Source organism: Asterias amurensis, chromosome 10 (genome assembly GCF_032118995.1).
Source record: "Asterias amurensis chromosome 10, ASM3211899v1".
NCBI classification, from domain to species: Eukaryota; Metazoa; Echinodermata; class Asteroidea; order Forcipulatida; family Asteriidae; genus Asterias; species Asterias amurensis.
Window position 1 is genome coordinate 3,549,162 of NC_092657.1, and position 6,812 is coordinate 3,555,973.

Consider the following 6,812-nt stretch of genomic DNA (forward strand, 5'->3'; position numbering starts at 1 on the left):
TACCCAATATAAACTAAGCCTGTTTTTTAAACGGCCTCCTCCATTTCCCCACACAGCCGTCTCTTCCTCACCTAACAACGGTGTCCTGACCGATTTGTTCTTTACTTTTCAAAGTGAATCATTCTTTAAAACAAATAATGAAACAAGTATAGTCAATTATGCTACCCAATATAAACTAATATAAATAGTCAATTATGCTACCCAATATAAACTAAGCCTGTTTTTTAAACGGCCTCCTCCATTTCCCCACACAGCCGTCTCTTCTTTACCTAACAACAGTGTCCTGACTGATTTGTTCTTTACTTTTCAAAGTGAATCATTCTTAAAAACGCATATTGAAAAAGTATAGTCGATAATGAGCTATCCATAACTGAGCCTGTTTTTTTAAACGACCTCTTCCATTTCCCCACACAGCCGTCTCTTCCTCACCTAAAATGGTTTCCTGACCGAGTTTTTTTTTTTTTTACTTTACAAAGTGACTCATTCTTCAATACAAACAATGAAAAAAAGTATAATCAAACATGATGCTACATAAACCAAGCCTATTATTTTTATTTTTTAAACGGCCTCCTCCATTTCCCCACACAGCCGTCTCTTCCTCACCTAAAATGGTTTCCTGGCTGAGTTTTTGTTTTACTTTACAAAATGAATCATTCTCCAAAACAAATAATGAACAAAATATCAATTAGTAATTTGATAATTATAAACTAAGCCTGTTTTTTTTTTACGGCCTCCTCATTTCCAACACAGCCGTCCGCCCCTCACCTAACAGTGTCGTCCTAAACGATTTGATAATTCTTTTCAAAGTAAATAATTCTTCAAAAAGATGATAACAAAATAGTCTCAACTATTATGCCTGTGATATCCACCCTAAACTAAGCCTTTAACTGTGATACAATTTCATGTATGCCTTAATTTTGGAAACTATCTAAAAAAAAAAACCGAGTAGCGTTGGGCCTACAGACGATGGGACCTATGTTTACATTCAAACCGCCCTCTGTTGACAAAACACTCTACACGTCATGTTTCGCCAGGCACAGTAAGATTGCGTACACTTTCTAGCTGGCTGCCAAAACACAAAGGATTGTTTTCGTGTGACGTCAGAGGTCACATCGTCGCAATTAAAATGTGTCAAAATCTTGAATTTAAAGCAGAGCAGTACAAACTATATCCATTTGCGCATCTTGCTGATTTTTCTAAATTTTACATTCCTCGATTGTCAAATGTTCCAAAAGTTAGTGATTGGCATTCATTGTTCCTTTACCATGAACATTCGTTTGGCACGTGTGTTGACGATGAATTGTGTTTTTATGAAAATATGTTTGGCTGAATGATTTTGGTAATGGTTTAAAAAAAAACATTTATAAACAGTTTATTGCAATTAGTGAGGTATATCCAGTGAGGTATATCCATTGGGATATATCCATTGAGGAGTATCCAGTGAGGTACATCCATTGGGTATATCCAAAGAGTTATATCAATACATTGAAGTGTATCCAGAGAGGCATCCATTGAGATATCCAGTGAGGCACATCCAGAGAGATATATCCAAGTGAGGTACATCCAGTGAGGTATATCCATTGAAACAAATCCAGTGAAGTATATCCAGTTGTGTATATCCAGTGAGGTATATCCATTGAGGTATATCCAGTGAAGTAAATCCAGTAAGATACATCCATTGAGGTATATCCAGTGAGGTATTTCCATGTAGGTATATCTTGTGAGATGTATCAATTTAATTATATCCAGTGAGGTATATCAAGTGAGGTGTATCAATTGATTTATATCCAGTAAGGTACGTCCATTGAGGTACATCCATCGAGGTATATCCAGTGAAGTATATCCAGTCAGGTATATCCATTGAGGTATATCCAGTGAGGTATATCCATCCTTTGACGTATATTCAGTGAGGTACGTCCATTGAGGTATATCCAGTGAGTTTATCCAGTGGTGAGGTACATCTGTATTTGATATTTCGCGTAAGCTATATCCATAGATTGATATCCAATGAGGTATATCCAATGAGGTATATTCAATGAGGTATATCCAATGAGGTATATCCAGTGAGGTATTTCCAGTGAGGTATATCCAGTGAGGTATATCCAGTGAGGCATATCCAGTGAGGTATATCCAGTAAGGTATATCCAGTGAGGTATATCCAGTGAGGTATATCCAGTGAGGTATATCCAGTGAGGTATATCCAGTGAGGTATATCGAGTGAGGTATATCCAGTGAGGTATATCCAGTGAGGTACATCCAGTGAGATATATCCAATGAGGTATATCCAGTCATTTGTATCCACATAAGTATCCAGTGCAATTAAAAAGTGTGTCAAAATCTTGAATTTAAAGCAGAGCAGTACAAACTATATCCATTTGCGCATCTTGCTGATTTTTCTAAATTTTACTTTCCTCGATTGTCAAATGTTCCAAAAGTTAGTGATTGGCATTCATTGTTCCTTTACCATGAACATTCGCTTGGCACGCGTGTTGACGATGAATTGTGTTTTTATGAAAATATGTTTGGCTGAATGATTTTGATAATGGTTTAAAAAAAAACCATTTATTTATCAGTTTATTGAAATTAGTGAATTTCACCCATCAATCGAACCAACCAAACATTCACACTGCACGCACCCTTGTGTTTATACTTCTAGAAATTAGTTATTATTTGAAATTGATATTTTGGCTTTACTCTTTTATAAAATACTATCTATGATAAATATACATGGCACAATATCAACAGTTTACAGGTGAATACCTGATTCACACAGAAGAGAATGAATTTATAAGATATATATAGGCAGGGCTCACTGACATGGATGCTGCAATTCTCTGTAACCAAGAGACTGGATGGTGGAAACATTCAAAGTAAGAATCAACACAAGAAGAAAGCTATGTTGATTTATAATTCAGACAACAGTGAGAAAGAAAAGGATGGAGAACATGCCAGCTGGGTATTCCTGACTTTAAGAGATCAGTGGCAGACACCCTCAATCAAAGTTTACAAAAATACTTAATATATTGACAAAAATTCAATATAACTCCACTGTCAAATTCTCTGTGTAGAAAACACTTCATGACCTCACATCCTGATTGCAAACAGGTGAATACCTTATTCACATCCTGATTGCAAACAGGTGAATACCTTATTCACACAGAATGATTTCCTTATGAGAAGAGTGCAAATGAGACATAATCACAGAACAAGGATACTGCGCATTAATGGTCTCAGAACCAAGAAAGATTATGTGTGTTTTTAAGAATCTATGAAAGGCAGCATGAACTTGAATCAAAAGAGAAAAGAGAGGGGAAAGGATTTCATAGCAATACTTTGAATGAAGAATTTAGTTAGAGTGAAAAGAGAAACACGACTAGTGAATAGACTTAAAACTGTAAGCCTGAAGAAAAAAAAAATACTTCATTATTTCAAATTTTTGCTCTGTTGTTTTAGTTTATAATAATTAATTGTGTATCCTTTCCTTTCGCAAACGATCATTACCTCTCCAGGAGGCTATACACGCTCACCCAAACCTTATCTCAATTATTCACTCTATACTAAAAACTGTACGCCTAAGAATACTTAATTTACATAACTTCATAGAGTGAAAAGAGAAACAATACTAGTGAATAGACTAAAAACTGTAAGCCTGAAGCAAAGATTACTTCATATTACTATTTTTTGCTCTTGTTGTTTTAGTTTATAATAATTAAATGTGCATCCATCTTTTAGCAAACATTCATTCCTCTACAGGAGGCTATACCATCGAATTCATCTCAATCATTCACTCTTTACTACTTGGAACTTGAGTTAAAGCAATAAGGTAATTGGGTTAAGCACCCATTACTTCCTATCACCCTCTAATTTAAAAAAGGTTTGAATGTTTCAGTTGTTAAAACTCCCCCATATATAGGGGCACATAGTAAAATTTAAGGTCTAGTGTATATAATTTAATGTTCGTTTGGTGGATTGTTTGTTTGGGTCTGTAATATTGGTGATGAGTATTGCCTTAGCACCGCATTGCATTGCGCATAAACAAACTATAACTATAATGTTCCAATCCAAAGTCAGCTTTCTTATATACACAGTCATTTGAAGTTATGCAATTCAATAGACCCTTTAATCCTGTTCGTTTAGGATCAATGTAGTTTTCGTCTTTATCACATCTCCTTTGAAAATTGTATTACTATTTCTTTTGTTGACGCAATGAACTACATCAGTTCCGAGAGAAGTTTTGATTTGCTGGAAGCTATTGGCAAACAGCTGGTCACGACCTTTCCGCCTCATTGTTCAGTTCGTAAGTGACGGGCGTGTGCTGAGAGTTTAACAATAGCTGAGCAGGGATACCTCATTCCAGTTCAGGCTATATTTGACTAAATATTTCTTTCTTTTGTATACGATGAACATGTACTTCTTTTTTAATTGAATATGACCAACATTAAAGCTACGGACACACACACTTGTGCAAAAAATACATCATATCATAATATTGTAAGGTGTAACAAGATCAACACAATTCTCACGACAAAAGTGAGGTTTAAAATAATATCCTTTTTAAAACAAATTTCATCCTGTTTCATCTGTTCGAACATCTTTCGAAACCTGTCTCAATACATTATGTATTGCTTTTATATTTGACCAAGTTTAAACTGGCAGGTCATGCATTAAATTTACTGCAAAACCTTGCCAATGAGTCCCAATCATTTTCAACGTCACAACGAATTTTCGTTTGGTGATTTTATTTTTGAGAAAACAGAAAATAACTATTCGCTAAATAAAACAGGCATTTTTTAAAAAGCATTTCCCGTAGTATTGTCAGAGCCTTCATTTTGTTCTTTTTACAATCAGAACATTAAGCATGAATAAAAAGCGCAGTTTGAGAGGAATTTTCTTCAGAGTGTAAACATTTTTGTTCTCAATTTGTAATAAGATTTGCAGTAAAATTTATAATAAGATTTGCAGTAAAAAAAAAAGCATTTGTCTGCGAAACAAATGTACATTATTTTAAGACTACGGTTACTGCTGTTAATCAATACCGACGAAATAATAAATTTATGAGATTCGTCTTCCCTACTGGGTACGGCTGGTGGTTCTGAAAAGAACTTTTTTTTTACTCACTGACTCACCCCCTCCTGGTCAGGATTGACCTTTTCTTGAAAGATACGAGAATTCAACCAGGACGACAATATTATATTCCTCATTCTGCTAGAAGTAAAACTGCCTCTCCGGTAGCACAACATTAATTTGAGTGCAAGTTCCAGTGCAACATTCCCGTAAAACAACAGTCAAAGTCTTTGCTCGCACAGCTGGACGTTCTCATCGTCTCGAACAACAGCATTCGGCAACAAGACGTCGTGTCTTTTGCACGGTTGGCGGACCGCACACATGGGCGAAAGGGTGAGATGGCGCAGCATTTTCACTTCCGAAATTCAGCCTTTTTTACTCGTCCATTTCCAGCTTCAAACAGTTCACCTTTGGTCTGCATAACTTAAGGCGTCCAGTTTAATCCATAGCTTGGCAAAATTCGGCAAAACTGTGAAAATGTTTGTAAATTAGGACAGCGAAATACGAAGGAGTCGCAAGTTTGTTAATCAATCACGAAATAAAACATTTTGCCTTGGTGGACCGTTTACTCATGATCATAACTCTACGCGAGGCGTTTACTTGTTGAAAAAAATAAACAAAAGTACATTTTGTAATAAAGTGAAGATTGTTTTCTTCAAAAGTAACAAAAATTAAATTACTTAAGAAAACTTCATTGTGTTTGACCTTCGTTTTACAGTTTTTACACAGCAAAGACGCACTACTTTCACCGGTGCGCGGAAGGAGTTTAGTGTTCTACGGTCGTGGAAATGTTGTCCGTGAAACTTTGAGCTTTGTGGATGATGTGGGAGGGGGTGGGTGTATTGAGATTTGGGGTGGTTGTATTGAGATTGGGGGGTGTACATACCAGTGACGTAAGCAACATTATTTGGTTGGGAGCTGAGAGGGCGAACAAACACCGTACGGGCAAGGACACCGTTAAAAGTGAGATTCTCTACACTCAATTGCGAGTTTTTCAATCTTTTGAGGGGTGACAAATTGTGTGGGCTAAGGTTCTCGACATTACACGTCTATTTATTTCACATAATAGAGACGTTTCTGGGGAATCCGCGAACACGCGCGCAAGTGCTGGGCCTAACATAGCGCTGCAAAAAAAGATTTGGGTACTTTTTTTGACCAAAATGTCAAGAATTATCTACGTTTTACATGCTAAAGTAACTTTAGTCTCCAGACACAACATTAGTTTCGTGACTTGTATTATTAATTTTCTCAAAAACTACTTTACACCTCAGCAAGTATTTTTAGGGGAAGATTTCTACCATCATTATCTTCTGTCAATCTGTGGCCTTTGTATTTGTGTCCTACAAAAAGTAAACAGAAAATTAATTTTCAGGCTTCTCCTACTTAGCGGAAAAAAATTCTAAGGTGCAAGTGGATTTCACAGGTTAGCAGAAAAATTAGGTGGTCATATTGCACGTTCACCACGTCTTCATTTTCGTGCACAGTGGGCACCGGCGGAAAATTAGTATGCCTCCCCCCCCCCCCCCCCACCCTCAAGTCACCCCAAAGTGACCACTCCAGAAGCAAGGCACGGGGGGCTGGCCCAGGTGAGCCCCATCAAAGCTATTCGAACTTATCGGGGTAGACCGGGGTCGAATCAGGGAAGCTAAACGAACGCACCCGTAGAAAGAAAAGTCGCGCCGGAACTGCTGGTTGCCCGACTCGCCGTTTACATGGTTTAGTCGTGAGAGCAGTAGTCTCGCGGAGCC